Source organism: Saccopteryx bilineata, chromosome 5, assembly GCF_036850765.1.
Source record: "Saccopteryx bilineata isolate mSacBil1 chromosome 5, mSacBil1_pri_phased_curated, whole genome shotgun sequence".
In the NCBI taxonomy this organism is placed as follows: Eukaryota; Metazoa; Chordata; class Mammalia; order Chiroptera; family Emballonuridae; genus Saccopteryx; species Saccopteryx bilineata.
This window is the reverse complement of record NC_089494.1, coordinates 142665563-142680645: the sequence shown is the minus strand read 5'-3', so window position 1 is coordinate 142680645 and position 15083 is coordinate 142665563.

Sequence of the window (15083 nt, the reverse complement as noted above, 5' to 3'; positions counted from 1 at the left end):
GGGCTTGCCTGCTGGCCTTGTTGGGGGAGAAGGGCTCATCAAAAGAACAATGGCTTCTGCTAGCACTTGTGTCTGGGAGAAAGCTGCTTCTCCAGTCCTCATTTTAAATGAAACCTGTCCATTCAGTTCTTCCCATATGTCCCTGATACCTTTTGAGCTGCTCTCCCAACGCTGGAGCTCAGAGTGAGTGAGTCTAAGTAAATTCATGTGTGGGCCCTTTAAGAGGAACGTGTGGGACTCCCGAAACCCTTTGTGGCACTCAGCCATGATCCCTGATGGTTTTCACAGCCAGAAGGTATGGGGACTTTTCTTCCTGGCACTGGAACCCTGGGCTGGAGGGCCTGGGGTGAGCCTAGTCCCCATGGCTCCTCAGGGAGGACCTCCACAGCCAACATGTCCCTACCAATTTTTACCTGCCACACGTGGGTGTGGGACCAGCCCCTTTTGTGTCTCCACTCCTCCTACCAGTCTCCATGTGGCTTCTTCTTTATATCCTTAGTTATAAAACTTCTGTTCTGTTAGATTTCAGGTGGTTTTGAGTGATGGTTGTTCTGTAGCTTAGTTGTAATTTTGATGTGGTTGTGGGAGGTTCCAAGTACTGCACTTACCAGTACCTTCACCACCATATCGACCAGAAGCCAATCATAACCAAGTTTTTTACTGAGCTATGAACAATGGCATCAGAAGAATTTGGCAGATACTATTTAGTAGGCTCTTATCTTTTCTATTTCAACCATACCAAGGAGTAGTTTCTCTAAAGCCTAAAAACACACAGAAAACCTCTTGTTTTTCTAAGTCTGATATGGAGATGACAAACAAAAACTTTTTGGAAAAAAGTAAAGCAAAAGAAATTTAACCTTTAGGCCCTTAGGGTAATTTAAAGGAGCAAGCACAATCTTTTGTGGGTCAGTTGTCTGCTGTGGTTGTTCTCACCAAAAGGCTGGAGACATTTCTTCTGTTGACATTTCTCTTACTGACACCCCTGTGAGGGTCTTTGTGACTCACCACAGTAGCTGCCCTGATGAAATTAACTGGCAGGTTTAAAACTTTAAAAACCAGGAAATTCACCTCTCTCTTCTCCCCAAACTTCATTACTGTTTTCCACATTTTATCTGTCAAGAGCACACAGTAGAAAATCTGATCCATTAAAGGGAAGCACACGACATCCAAGTTTGGTGGACAGCATATCTAGACATTGGGCAGGGAACACATTTACATGGTACAGGCTGTTTGTGTAAACTGTTATTCCTGGCACCTACACACTGGGACGAGAGTCCAAACTGGTGAGTGGGCAACAAGCCATACCAACAGATGGGCACAGGGATGGCAGCCCAGGGACTATGTATGTGCATCAAGGACAGGTGTTGAGAACAGGAATTCCAGCTGAGAAGACCCAGATGACTGTCTCTCTCAAGCTTATGGTCAAGATCTTGTCAATTTATGCCTTTTTTAATATAAACGAACTAGAATTCAAAAGAATTTGACAGATTTTGACAAAATCTTACATTTAGTTTTATTTTTTTGTAAAAATATAAAAACAACTTAGACATATGCAGAAAATGGGTTAGTGGCATTTTGTCATTTTGTGAGTGGAAAATGTTTCAACTTCTCCAGGAGTTTTCATTATTTTAATGCTTCTTTTAAAGAAATATAGAATTGAACCCTTTAAGAGAATTAACTGATTAGCTTCTCATATGCTATTAAACTCTTTAAGTGTATTCAACTCTATTATTTTTTTTTAATTTTATTTATTGATTTTACAGAGAGGTGGGGTGTGGAGGGAAAAGTATCAAGTCATAGTTACTTTAGTTGTTCATTGATCACTTGTTGTATGTGCCTTGACCCAGCAAGTTCAGGGTTTCGAACCAGTGACCTCAGCATTTCAGTTTGCGGCTTTATCCACTGCGCCATCACAGTCAGGCTCAACTTTATTACTGTATTTTAATGTCATGTATTAATGACATTTCATTTTCTAATTTAATCATTTATTAAGTCACAAAAATGCCTGAGATCCACTCTACTTTGTTTTTTATTTCATAGTTTGATTTTTTTAATTGACTGATTTTAGAGAGACAAAGAGAAGGGAAAGAGAGAGAAGCATTCATTTATTGTTCCACTTAGTTTTGCATTCCCATATGTGCCCTGACAGGGGATCAAACCTGCAACCTTGGTGTTTCTAGACAGAGCTCTAATCCAGTGGTCCCCAACCTATTTTGGGCCACGGACCGATTTAATGTCAGAAAATATTTTCACGGACCGGCCTTTAGGGTGGGACAGATAAATGTATCACATGACCGAGACAAGCGTCAGGAGTGAGTCTTAGACGGATGTAACAGAGGGAATCTGGTCATTTTTAAAAAAATAAAACATCATTCAGACTTAAATATAAATAAAACGGAAATAATGTAAGTTATTTATTCTTTCTCTGCGGACTGGTACCAAATGGCCCGCGGACCAGCCCAGGGGTTGGGGACCACTGCCCTAACCAGGGGTCCCCAAACTTTTTACACAGGGGGCCAGTTCACTGTCCCTTAGACCATTGGAGGGCCAGACTATAAAAAAAAACTATGAACAAATCCCTATGTACACTGCACATATCTTATTTTAAAGTAAAAAAAAAAAAAATGGGAACAAATACAATATTTAAAATAAAGAACAAGTAAATTTAAATCAACAAACTGACCAGTATTTCAATGGGAACTATGCTCCTCTCACTGACCACCAATGAAAGAGGTGCCCCTTCTGGAAGTGCGGCGGGGGCCGGATAAACGACCTCAGGGGGCCGCATGCGGCCCGCGGGTCGTAGTTTGGGGACCCCTGGCCCTAACCAACTGAACTAAGCAGCCAAGGTTACTTTGTTTTTAATGTAGGAAAGATAATTAAAAGGGTACTTTATTGGTGTTTTAAGTTTCCTTTCTAAAAATAATTTCAAAACCTCAAATCATAATATTAAATTATTTGAATCATAAATGGGAGAAGGGGAGATTCAGAATCTCTTAAGATTGCTCATATGAACAGAGAAGGGAGCATGTGGTTTATATTATTTAACTTATCTGTGCTTTTTTCCTAATAAATAAAATTAGGGAATTGTTCGAGGCTATTTCAAAGGTCCTCTCCAGCTCTAGAAAATTCTCTATTTCTAATGCAAACAGATGGAATGATACTGTCCTTTCAAAATAGGAATAAAAATCCTGAGTGTAAGTTTTTTTGTGGCTATTCTACTTCAGAAGAAGACAGGACACAGTTGGTTCCTACTACACAATCCAAGTTGCTCATATTTCTAAGCTTTTTGGAGGTAAGGAAATCTTGACTTATCCTTACTCTTTTGAAGGCCCTTACAAACAGATTTCACCTATCAACACAAACTTCTTTATAAAAATATTTTTTAATTTCTCATTGAGGAATAATATAAACAGAAAAGGACACATCATTATTGTATAATGCATGAACTTTCATACACTGTGAAAACAGCAACAGATCAAGAAAGAGAACATCATCAGCACCCCAGAAGCAACTCCTCCCTTATGGTCACTACTTCCTCAACAGCAACCACTGCCAGGACTTCACCAACATAGATTAGCCATAAGGGCTATGAAACATTGTATAAATAGAATCATACAGTATGCATTCCTTTGTTTGGCTTCTTTCGCTCAATGTTATGTTCATGAATTTCATCCATATTGTTGATGCAGTTTTAGAGTGATATTGTCCTGCTTACATAAGTAATCCATTTACCTATTCTATTGTTGACAATCACTTGGCTAGTTTCTAGATTTTAGCAATAACAAATGGTATTCCTATAATATTTGAGTACATGCCTTTTTTTAAAATTTATTTTGTTGACATGGTTTCAAGTGTCCCACTCAATATAACACCCCCTACACCCCCTACATCATGGCCCCCATGCCCCATGCAAAGTCTCTTTCTATCCCAATATTTCCTCCTTTACCCCCTATCGCCCTACCTTCACCCCCTTTTCTTCTGGCTATTGCTACCCTATTGTCTGTACCTATGTGTTATGTTTATATATTTTTGGCTAACCCCTTCACCTTCTTTGATCCCATCTCCTTTTCCCCCTTCCCTCTGACAGCTGTCCATCTGTTCCCTGCGACCCTGTCTCTGTTTCTATTTTGTTCCTCAGTTTATTGTGTTCATTAGATACCACATATAAGTAAAATCATATGGTATTTGTCTTTCTCTGCCTGGTTATTTCACTTAGCATAATTATCTCCAGGTGCATCCATGTTGTCATAAAAGGTGAGATTTACTTCTTTTTAAAGCTGTATAGTATTACATTGTGTAAATGTACCACTGCTTTTTTAGCCACTCGTCCAGTGATGGACACTTGGGCTGTTTCCTGAATTTGGTTATTGTAAACAATGTTGCAATGAACATGAGGGTGCACATCTTCTTTTGAATTAGTGTTTTGGGATTCTTAAGATCTATTCCTAGAAGTAGGATAGCTGGGTCATAAGGCAGTTCCATTTCTAAGTTTTTGAGGAAACACCATAATATTTTCCACAGTGGCTGCATGAGTATGCTTTCCCACAAGCAGTGCAAGAGGGTCCCCTTTTCTCCACACCTTCTTCACACTTGTTGTTGATTTGTTAGTAAAAGCCATTCTAGCAGGTCTGAGGTGCTATCCCATTCTGGTTTTAGTTTGCATTTCTCTAATGATTAGTGATGTTGAGCATTTTTTCATCTGCCTATTGGCCATCTGTATGTCCTCTTTGGAGAAGTGTCAATCACATCCTTTGCCCATTTTTTCATTGCCTTACTGGTGTTGAGTTTTAGAAATTCTTTATAAATTTTGGTTATTAACCCCTTATCGGATGTATCGGAAGATATGTTCTTCCACAGAGTGGGTTATGTTTATGTTTTGTTAATGATGTCTTTTGCTGTGTAAAATCTTTTTAGTTTGATATAGTCCCATTTGTTTATTTTGTTCTCTATTTCACTTGCCCTTGGGGATATATTGGCAAAAATATTGCTATGAGAGATGTCTGAGAGTCTACTGCCTAAGTTATCTTCAGGATTTTTATGCATTTAAGTCTTTTATTCATTTTGAGTTTGTTTTTGTGAATGGTGTAAATTGTTGGTCTAGTCTTATTTTTTTGCATGTACCTGTCAAATTTCACAACACCTTTAGTAAAGAGACCATTTTTACTCCATTGTATACATTTGTTTCCTTTGTCAAGTATTGATTAGCCATAAAGACATGGGTTTAATTCTGGATTCTCTGTTCTGTTCCATTGATTTGTTTGCCTGTTCTTATGCCAGTACCAGGCTGTTTTGATTACAATGGCCTTGTAGTATAACTTGATGATATCAGGAAGTGCGATACCTTCTACTCTAATCTTCATTTTCAAGATGCTGAGTCTATCTGGGTTCTTCTTTAGTTCCATGTAAATTTTGGAATATTAAGTCTAGATCTGTGAAGTATGCCATTGGTATTTTAATAGAAATTGCATTGAATCTATAGATTGCTTTGCATAGTATGGACATTTTAATCATGTTAATTATTCCTATCTATGAACACAGTATACATTTCCACTTGTTTGTATATTCTTCAGTTCCTTTTATCACTGTCTTATAATTTTCTGAATAGAACTCTTTTACCTCTTTGGTTAAATTTATTCCTAGGTACTTTATTTTGTTGTTGTTGCAATAGTGAAGGGGATTGTTTCCTTAATTTCTCTTTCTAACAGTTTATTGTTGGTGTATAAAAATGCCACTGATTTATAAATATTAATTTTATATCCTGCCACTTTGCCAAATTTATTTATCAGGCCTAGTAGCTTTTCGACAGAGACTTTAAGGTTTTCTATCCACAGTATCATGTTGTCAGCAAATAATGACAGTTTTACTTCTTCCTTTCCTATTTGGATGCCTTTTATTTCTTCTTTTTGTCTGATTTCTGTGACTAGGACTTCCAGTACTATGTTGAATAAGAGTGGTGAAAGGGGGCACCCCTGTCTTGTTCCTGATCTTAAGGGGATTGCATTTAGTTTTTGCCCACTGAGTATGATGTTGGCTGTGGGTTTGTTATATATGGCCTTTATTGTGTTGAGGTATGTTCCTTGTATTCTGACTTTGCTGAGAGTTTGGTCATAAATAGATGCTATAGATTTTATCAAGTGCTTTTTCTGCATCTATTGATATTACCATGTGGTTTTTATTCTTCATTTTGTCTATGCGATGAATCACATTTACTTATTTGTGAATATTGTACCAGCCTTGCCTCCCTAGAATAAATACCACTTGATTATAATGCATGACTTTTTAATGTATTGCTTGATCCGGTTTCCTAATTTTTTGTTGAGAATTTTAGCATCTATGTTTATCAGGAATATTGGCCTATAGTGTATTTTGTTTGTTTGTTTGTTTTTGTTTTTTGTAGTGCCTTTACCTGGTTTTGAAATGAGAAAAATGCTTGCTTTGTAAAATGAGCTTGGAAGTCTTCCTTCTTCTTGAATTTTTTGCAATAACTTGAGAAGGATAGGTGTTAGTTCTTCTTTGAATGTTTGGTAAAATTTGCCTGTGAAGCCATATGGTCCAGGACTTCGTTTGCTGGGAGATTTTTGATAACTGTTTCAATATCATCTGTTGTAATTGATCTGCTCTGTGTTTTTTTTTATCCTTCCAGATTCAGTTTTGGAAAATTATATGTGTCTTTTCTTTTTTTAGTGAGAGAAACAGAGACAGAGAGAGGGACAGACAGGGACAGACAGGCAGGAAGGGAGAGAGATGAGAAACATCAACTCTTTGTTTCAGCACTTTAGTTGTTCATTGATTACTTTCTTACATGTGGGGGGGGGCTACAGCAGAGCAAGTGACCCCTTGCTCAAGCCAGGGTCCTTGGGCTCAGGCCAGCAACCTTGAGCTTCAAGCCAGTGACCTTTGAGCTCAAACCAGTGAGCCTGCGTTCAAGACTGAGACTTCAGGATTTCGAATCTGGGTCCTCTGCATCCCAGTCTGATGCTCTATCCACTGTGTCACTGCCTGGTCAAGCTGGAAGATTCTATGTTTCTAGAAGTTCATCCATTTTGCCCAGGTTGCACCATTTGTTGGCATATAGTTCTTCATAAAATTTTCTTATAATCCTTTGTATTTCTGTGATGTCAGTTGTTACTTCTCCTCTTTCATTTATAATTTTATTTAATTGGGTGTTCTTTCTTTTTCTTGATGAGTCTGTTAAGGTTTTGTCATCTTGTTTACCTTTTTAAAGAACCAGCTCTTGATATCATTGATCTTTTGTATTGTTTTCTTTAGCCTCTATGTCATTTATTTCTGCTCTGATCTTTTTTATGTTCTTCCTTCTATCAATACTTCCTCTGGGCTTTGTTTGTTGTTCTTTTTCTAGTTCTTTTTTGGTACAGGCTTTGATTGTTTATTTGAGCTTTTCCTTGCTTCTTAAGGTATGCCTGTAATGCTATAAACTTCCGCCTCAGGACTGCTCTTGCTGTGCCCCATAGATTTTGAGTTATTGTATGTTCATTGTCATTTGTTTCAAAGAAATTTTTTATTTCTTCCTTGATCTCATTGTTAACCCATTTGATATTTAAAACATGCTATTTAGCCTCCAAGTGTTTTAATGTTTTTCAGTTTTTCTATTGCAGTTAATTTCTAGTTTCATGCCATTGTGGCCAGAGAAGGTGCATGATATGATTTCAACCTACTTAAATATATTGAGATTTTATTGTGTACTAACATGTGGTCTATCCTAAAAAATGTACCATGTGCACTTAAGAAGAATATATATTTTGCTGCTTTGGGGTGAAATGTTCTGAAGATATCAATTAAATCCAGTTGATCTAGTGTGTCATTTAAGACTGCTGTTTCTTTGTTGATTTTCTGTCTGGAGAATCTATTTATTGATGAAGCATTTTAAAGTCCCCTACTATTATTGTATCACTGTCGATCTTGCCCTTTATATCCATCAAAATCTGCATTATATATTTAGGTGCAATATAGGATAGGTTACATAAATATTTACAATGTCATATCGTCTTGTTAGATTGCTCCCTTTATCATTATGTAGTGACCTTCTTTGTCCCTTTGTTTTAAAGGCTATTTTGTCAAATATAAGTATTGCTACTCGAGCTATTTTTTCATTTTCATTTTCATTTGTATGGAATTTTTTTTTCCATCTCTTTACTTTCAGTTTATATGCATCTTTTGTTCTGAGGTGGGTCTTCTGTAGACAGCATTTATATGGATCCTGTTTTCTTATCCATGCAGCTACCCTATGTTTTGATTATAGCATTTAATTCATTTACATATAAGGTTATTATTGATATATACTTGTTTATTGCTATTTTATTATTTAAACCTATAATCTTCTTTCTCTCAATTTCTTCTTCTTTAGCAGGGCCTTTAACATTTCTTGCAGTATTGATTTGATGGTAATAAACTTCTGAGCCTTTTTTTTTTTTTTTGGTCTGAGAAGCTCTTTATTTCTCTTTCAATTTTAAATGATAAGTTTGTTGGATAGAGTAGTCTTGGTTGTAGGTTTTTGTTTTGTATCACTTTGAATATTTCTTGCCAATCCCTTCTGACCTGAAGTGTTTCTTTTGAGAAGTCAGATTTCAGCCTCAAGGGTAGGTAATTAATTGTTTTCCTCTTGCAGCTTTTAGTATTCTTTTTTTGTGTCTTAACTTTGGCATTTTAGTTATGATGTGTCTTGGTGTAGGCCTCCTTGAGTTCCTCTTTAATGGAACTCTCTGTGCTTCTTGAACTTGTGTGACTTTTTTCTTCACCAAATTAGAGAAGTTTTCAGCTGTAATTTCTTCTAACAAATTCTCTATCCTTTGTTTATTCTCTTTTCCTTTAGGAATTCCTATGATATAAATGTTGTTTTTCTGCATAATTTCACAGAGGTCTTTTAGAATTTCCTCCACCTTCTAGAGCCACTTCTCCTTTTGCTGCTCTGTTTCTGTGCTTACACTTATCTTGTCCTCTAAATAGCTGATTTGATCCTCTGCTTTATCTAACCTGCTATTGTTTCTTCTAGTGCCGTCATCATTTCAGATATTGGATTTGCCATTTTTGACTGGTTCTTTTTTATGGTTTCAATATCTTTTTAAATGCTTATTAAATTCTCCTTGTGATCATCTATTCTTACTCTAAGATCCTTGGGCACCCTAATAACCATTATTTTAATCTCTATGTCTAGCAGTTTGGTTATTTCCATTTCACTTAATTCCTTTTCTGGTAATTTTTATTGTTGCTGTTGATGCATTTGGGCCATATTTCTTTGCCCATTTTTTTGTGTATGTTAGGTATATCACTACTCTGACTTCTAAATTTGTTGTAGTGTCTTTATGAGAAAGGTGGGCTCAGTGGCACTAACCTCCAGGCCACCTATGCTCGTTGCTATAGGAATGTTTCTTGAGCATTATACTTACCCTCCTGTTGTATGTAAATCTTGGAAGCTATTGCCCCTTTAGTGGGTGGGGTTAACCCTTCAGGAGGTTGGCTCTAGGAGTCATCCTTGATCATGTGTATTAGACACTGTGCAGTGTCTTTCTGGGCATAGTTATTCTCAGCAGGGTTAGGTGCCTGCTGGACACCTTCTTTGGGTGTGCTGCTTGTGTGGCTAGTTAAATTTAGCATTGGTGTGGTCTGCTCCCCACTACTTATTGTGTTGATTCTTGGTCAGGGCTGGGATACTGGTTGATGTCAGACATTTTTGTAACCCACTGTGGTCTACCTGTCTGGAGCCACCGCTCTGTTCACTGTTTCTGTGTTTTCTATGCCTGGGTATGTGTGGGAGGGGCCAACCTTTGTATAAAGATTATCTTCCTTTTCCTTAGATATGACTGCAACTCCATAAAAGGACCCAAGTTTCTTTAGATTTACCTTCACTTTTTTACCTGTTCTTCCTTCTTCTACAGCTGCCTGGTCTTCCCACAGATTTTTCTGTAGAAAGACTGTAGACTGGGTTCAGACTGGCCTCACCCTCCAACCCTTCCATAGGGTGCAAACTTAGTGTGTTAGGGCAGCTGAGGTTGAGATGACAATGTTAGTGAGACCAAGTTTTGACCACAGAAAGCAGTATTTGCCTTGTATATCCCTTTGGATATGCTGCTAGGAAGGCCAGTTGGGTCTTACTCTAATGTAGATTGTAACTGACCAGTGGATGAGTTGGTTCTAGGCCTCTTAGGAAAGAATCTGGTGTAGACCAATATAAGACATTGCCCATGACTGGCCTTCAGCAAACTTTTTGAAAATATAAATAAACCAGAGTTTATCATTGCCTCTGCTGGGCTTAGGTGCATGTGGAAGGACCAAGCTACTGCCTTGACTGACTTTTACCAGCCCTGGGCCTAGGGGCAAGTCAGCAAAAGGCACAAGGTTTCTTGAGATTTATCTTCTGCTGCCTCTATCTACTGGCTGCTTGTGAGATTAGCCGCTGAAAAAAATCTTGAAAATCTTGAGTCTAGAGGTTGGAGCAATTCATGGATTAGGAAAGGTGCTGGGTGTGGCTCCCTCCTCTTGGCCCCAAGAGTCAGTCTGTCCTGAATTTTTTTCACAGACCTCAGCAGGGTGTGGTCACTAGAAGTCTGGTGAGTGTGGCCTCTGAAACCCAAAGATTTGGTTGCCCATGGTCTTGACAGCTTCCACTGAATCTTCTGAGAGGCAGAAGCAGCAGTCATATTCTCAGAAAAGTGGAGGGGGGAACTCTAGTCTCAAACCAGACAACTGAGTCACTGTAATGCTCATTGCTTCCTGGCCAATGTTGCTTAGTTCTCAGCAGGGCCCAATCTTCATAGGGTGGGGCAAGAGACATTCCCAGGTCTTCGTTGCATGGACAAGACTGCTCTACCCAAGAAAGATGGTAACTTCAGTACTAGAGAATGATTCAGCACAGGGGTTCCAGTTGTTGTCCCACACTGCATCTCTCCTCAGGCCACCAATTTCACCCTCTTCTCACACAACTCAGCCTTCCTTCCACTGGACCCCAGGGTAAGTGGTTGTGAACTAGATTTTCTGTGTTGGCCCTTTAAGAGGGTGCCTATATCTCTGAGATCTCTCATTTCTTTCTCACAGACAGAAACCTTGCCGCTTTGCACTGCCAAATGCTGTGGGCACCTCTTCTAGGATCTGGTGCTTTATGCAGGGGTGTCCAGTCTGTGACTTAGGACCCACACCTCTCAGGGAAAACCTCCCTGCAGCTGATATGTCCCTCTGGACCCTTAGCTGCTGCTCTCTCCTGGAAGCAGGGGCAGCCCTTTTCACATCCCTGTCCTTCCTACCAGCTTCAATGTAGCTTTTCTTGTAAATCCTTGGTTATATACTCCTCTTCAGTTAGTTGTAGGTTTGTTTTTCAGAATAATTGTTATTAAATTTAGTTATAACTCCAGTTTGTCCTGGCAGGTGGAAATTGGAACATCCACCTACTCTATCGCCATCTTGAAATCTTTCCCAAGTACTCATTTTCTTCTTTATTTTCACTACCACCACCTCTGTCTTGACTCTCATTGTCTATATCTTCTTAATTCCAGTCTCATTTTTTGATCCTGTCTGAATTACATTTATCTTTCTGTTTTATTGTTCTGTGCTGCTCAAGAACTTACAATTGTTTGCTACTGTCTATTTTCCTAAGTATTATAACTAGTGTAAAATTATTTGCTCTTTGAAATATAATGTTAAGAAAATGAACAGACAAGTGAAAGTTCTTAAAAAATAATAGGTAACCTAAACAGTACTATATCAAACTTAAAAATAAATTCATAACTAAAATCCCTTTTAAAAAAGGAAACTGAAAGCTCAGGTGGCTTTCCTGAATTCCACAAAACATTATGAAAAAAATAAAACTAATTGCACACAAACTCTTCTAGAAAATAAAAGTGAAGTCTTTTCTGACAAAAAGGAGACAAAGACATTAAAGAAAACTACTGATCAATATGCTTCATGAACATATATACAAAATACTCAACAAAGAATCAGCAAATTGTATCAACAATATGAAAAAAAAGATAATACATCAAGACCAGCTGGGCTTTACCTTGTAAATTTAAGTTAGTTTCAAAATTTTAAAATCAATCAATGTAGTTCAACAGACTAAAGGAAAAGATTGTATGGTCATCTCAATAGTACAAAAACAAGCTTTAAAAAAATTTTAATATCTATTCATGATGTTGAAAAAAATTCTCAGTAAACTAAAGATATAAGGGATGTTCCTGTTTCTCAGACTAAGAAAGGATATCTGTGTTAATGGTGAAAGACCAAACACTTTCCCTGAAGATGAGAAGATAAGAATGTCCACTTTAGCCACTGTATTCAACATCAAACTGGAGGTCCTAGCCAGTACAATAAGGCATGAAAATAAATGAGAGATATACATATTGTGAAGAAATAAATAAAGCTATTTCTATTTATAAAAGGCAAGAAGCATGATTTTCCACACTGGAAAATCCCAAATCTATAAAAAGCTTCTAAAACTAATAAGGTGGCTTAGCAAGGTAATAAAATATAAGGTCAACATACAAAATCAATTGTATTTCTATATACTTGCAATGAACAATTAGAAAATGTAATTTTTATAGTACCATTTTGAATAGCACCAAAAAGTATAAAATATTTAGGTAAAAATATAACAAAATATGTATAAAATCTGCATGCTCACCTATAAAACATTAATGGGAGAAATAAAAAAAAAGACAAAAGTAGAGATATGTCCTGCTCATGGATTGGAAAAATCAATCTCTCTTTTAAAAATTAACTGTAGATCATTTTTCTTCTTTAAATTGATCTATTGAGTCATTGTGATCCCAATTAAAATCCCAGTTATTTTTTTGTGTAGAAATCAATAAACAGATTCTAAATTTTAGTGGAAAAAAATAAACACAAAAGAATCACCAAAACAATTTTGAGCCTGACCAGGCGGTGGTGCAGTGGGTGGAGTGTCGGACTGGGATGCGGAGGACCCAGGTTCAGGACCCTGAGGTCGCCGGATTGGGCACAGGCTCATCTGGTTTGAGCAAAATCCCGCCAGCTTGAACCCAAGGTTGCTGGCTCTAGCAAGGGGTTGCTCGGTCTGCTGAAGGCCCACGGTCGAGGCACGTGTGAGGGGGCAGTCAATGAACAACTAAGGTGTTGCAACACGCAATGAAAAATTGATGATTGATGCTTCTCATCTCTCTCTGTTCCTGTCTGTCTGTCCCTGTCTGTCCCTCTCTCTGGCTCACTCTCTGTCTCTGTGAAAAGGGGGAAAAGACAAAACAAAACAAAACAATTTTGAAAAAAAGTTAAAAGAATCACAGAACCTGATTTTAAAGCTTACATAAAGCAATAGTAATCAAGACTGTCTTGGTACTGGCAAAAAGATAGACACATATATCAGTGTGTCAATGAAAATCCAGAGATATAATCCAAGATGGCAGCAGAGTGGATGGAAGTTACACTCACCTCTTCCCAGGATCACACTGGAATTGCAACTAAAATATAGAACAATTAACCTGAATAACCAATTGAAGAATAGCTGAACAGACCTTTATAACAAAGGATTTATAGAAGAAGCCACATTAAGACTGATAGGCAGGGTGGAGATGCAAAAAGAGTTGCCCCTGCTCCCATGAGTAGTAACTGAGATTCTGGAGGGACAGCTCAGGTGCAAAGATTTTCCCTGAGGAGTGTGGAGTTGAGATCCCCAGCAGTCTCCCCAACTGAGAGCACCTGAGCCAGGAACAGGCACCCACATAACATCTGCCTGTGAAAAATCAGTGAGAATTCTGTCCACCAGAGAAATAGGAGTCTGCTAGAGACTCCTTCCTCATAAAGGACCAATACACAAAATCTCATTTGTAGCCACTCTCTGGGCTCTGGCAGAGGGTGTATACACTAGAATTGTATGAGGAGAGACTGGGGTTTGTGGATCTGAGAAGAAGGCTGAAGGGGACAGCCACCAGAATTCCTTTGCTATGTTCCTCTTCACACCAAAGATGCCATGTTTCTTGGGTGGAACAATACCCTCTTTATGGCATCAGACTGGGGAAATGCAATAGCCTAACCTCTGGACAATCTGTCATCTCACCCTGTGGCACTCACACCTTGTTGAGGAGTTAGCTGCCTAGGTTAGGTTGTAGAGGCATGGACAGACTCAAGGGATGTCATGAGTTGTGTAGCTTTGGGAAGGAGGCCATTCCTTCAAATTTTCTGTGAACCTGACTTCACCTCCCTCTCACAGGAGCTCCTCTAGCCCCACCACCAAGGGTCTCAGAGGCCCCACTTTGCTTAGCATGGACTCCTCAGGGGTCTAGGATCAGAGCCACTCCACTCACCTTTCCCTAAGCCTTATGGCACCTTCCCCTCATGAGAGATCCACTATTCTTAACCTCCTGATTTCCAGCAGCCCAACCCTGTAAAGCTCCAGCTCTAAATTAAATATGGGACACGCTGACTTGTGTTACCCTAAGACAGGGGCCATTATTCCCTTGCATGCTCAACTGGCACAGAGCCTTCTTTTCACACAGCCAAATCTTGGTTTGTTTGGGCCTGATATATCCTGCTACCTTCATTATGAGAACCCCTTGAAGCCCCCACTCATGCCACAAATGTTTGCAGGCACCTGGCAAGGGGAAGCTAGACTTGGTATGCCCTAGGACTTTTTCTGAGTGGCCTCAGACCCAGCACTGGCACCGAGTTTGAACCTTGTGACACAATAAGAACCTATGTCATGCAACTCCAATATTGCCAGAGGGTCTTTCAGTGACTGAGCCTATTAGATAGTCATCAGGTGAAAGCAAGTGGAGGCAGATATTGGGTTACCATGGGCCTTTTTCTGACCTGCCCTGGCTTGGTGCTGGTGGAATTGGGCTTTGGTATACAGTATGGTCCTTCCCACACCCACAGAAGCCCAGCAGAGGCAGTCACAAACTGCAGATTTCTCCAAACAGGTTGCCCAGGGCAGTCACAGGCAGCATCTAACATTGACCTGCACTAGAGTCCTTCTCAAGATGCCCAGAGCGGATACACACAGTGACCAGCTTCTGAAAACATCAGAGCAGGATCCAATTAGCTTATTCAAAGGGGGACAAGTGGCATAACCAAAGGGGGTTTTTGGTAAGCATCAGACTCTC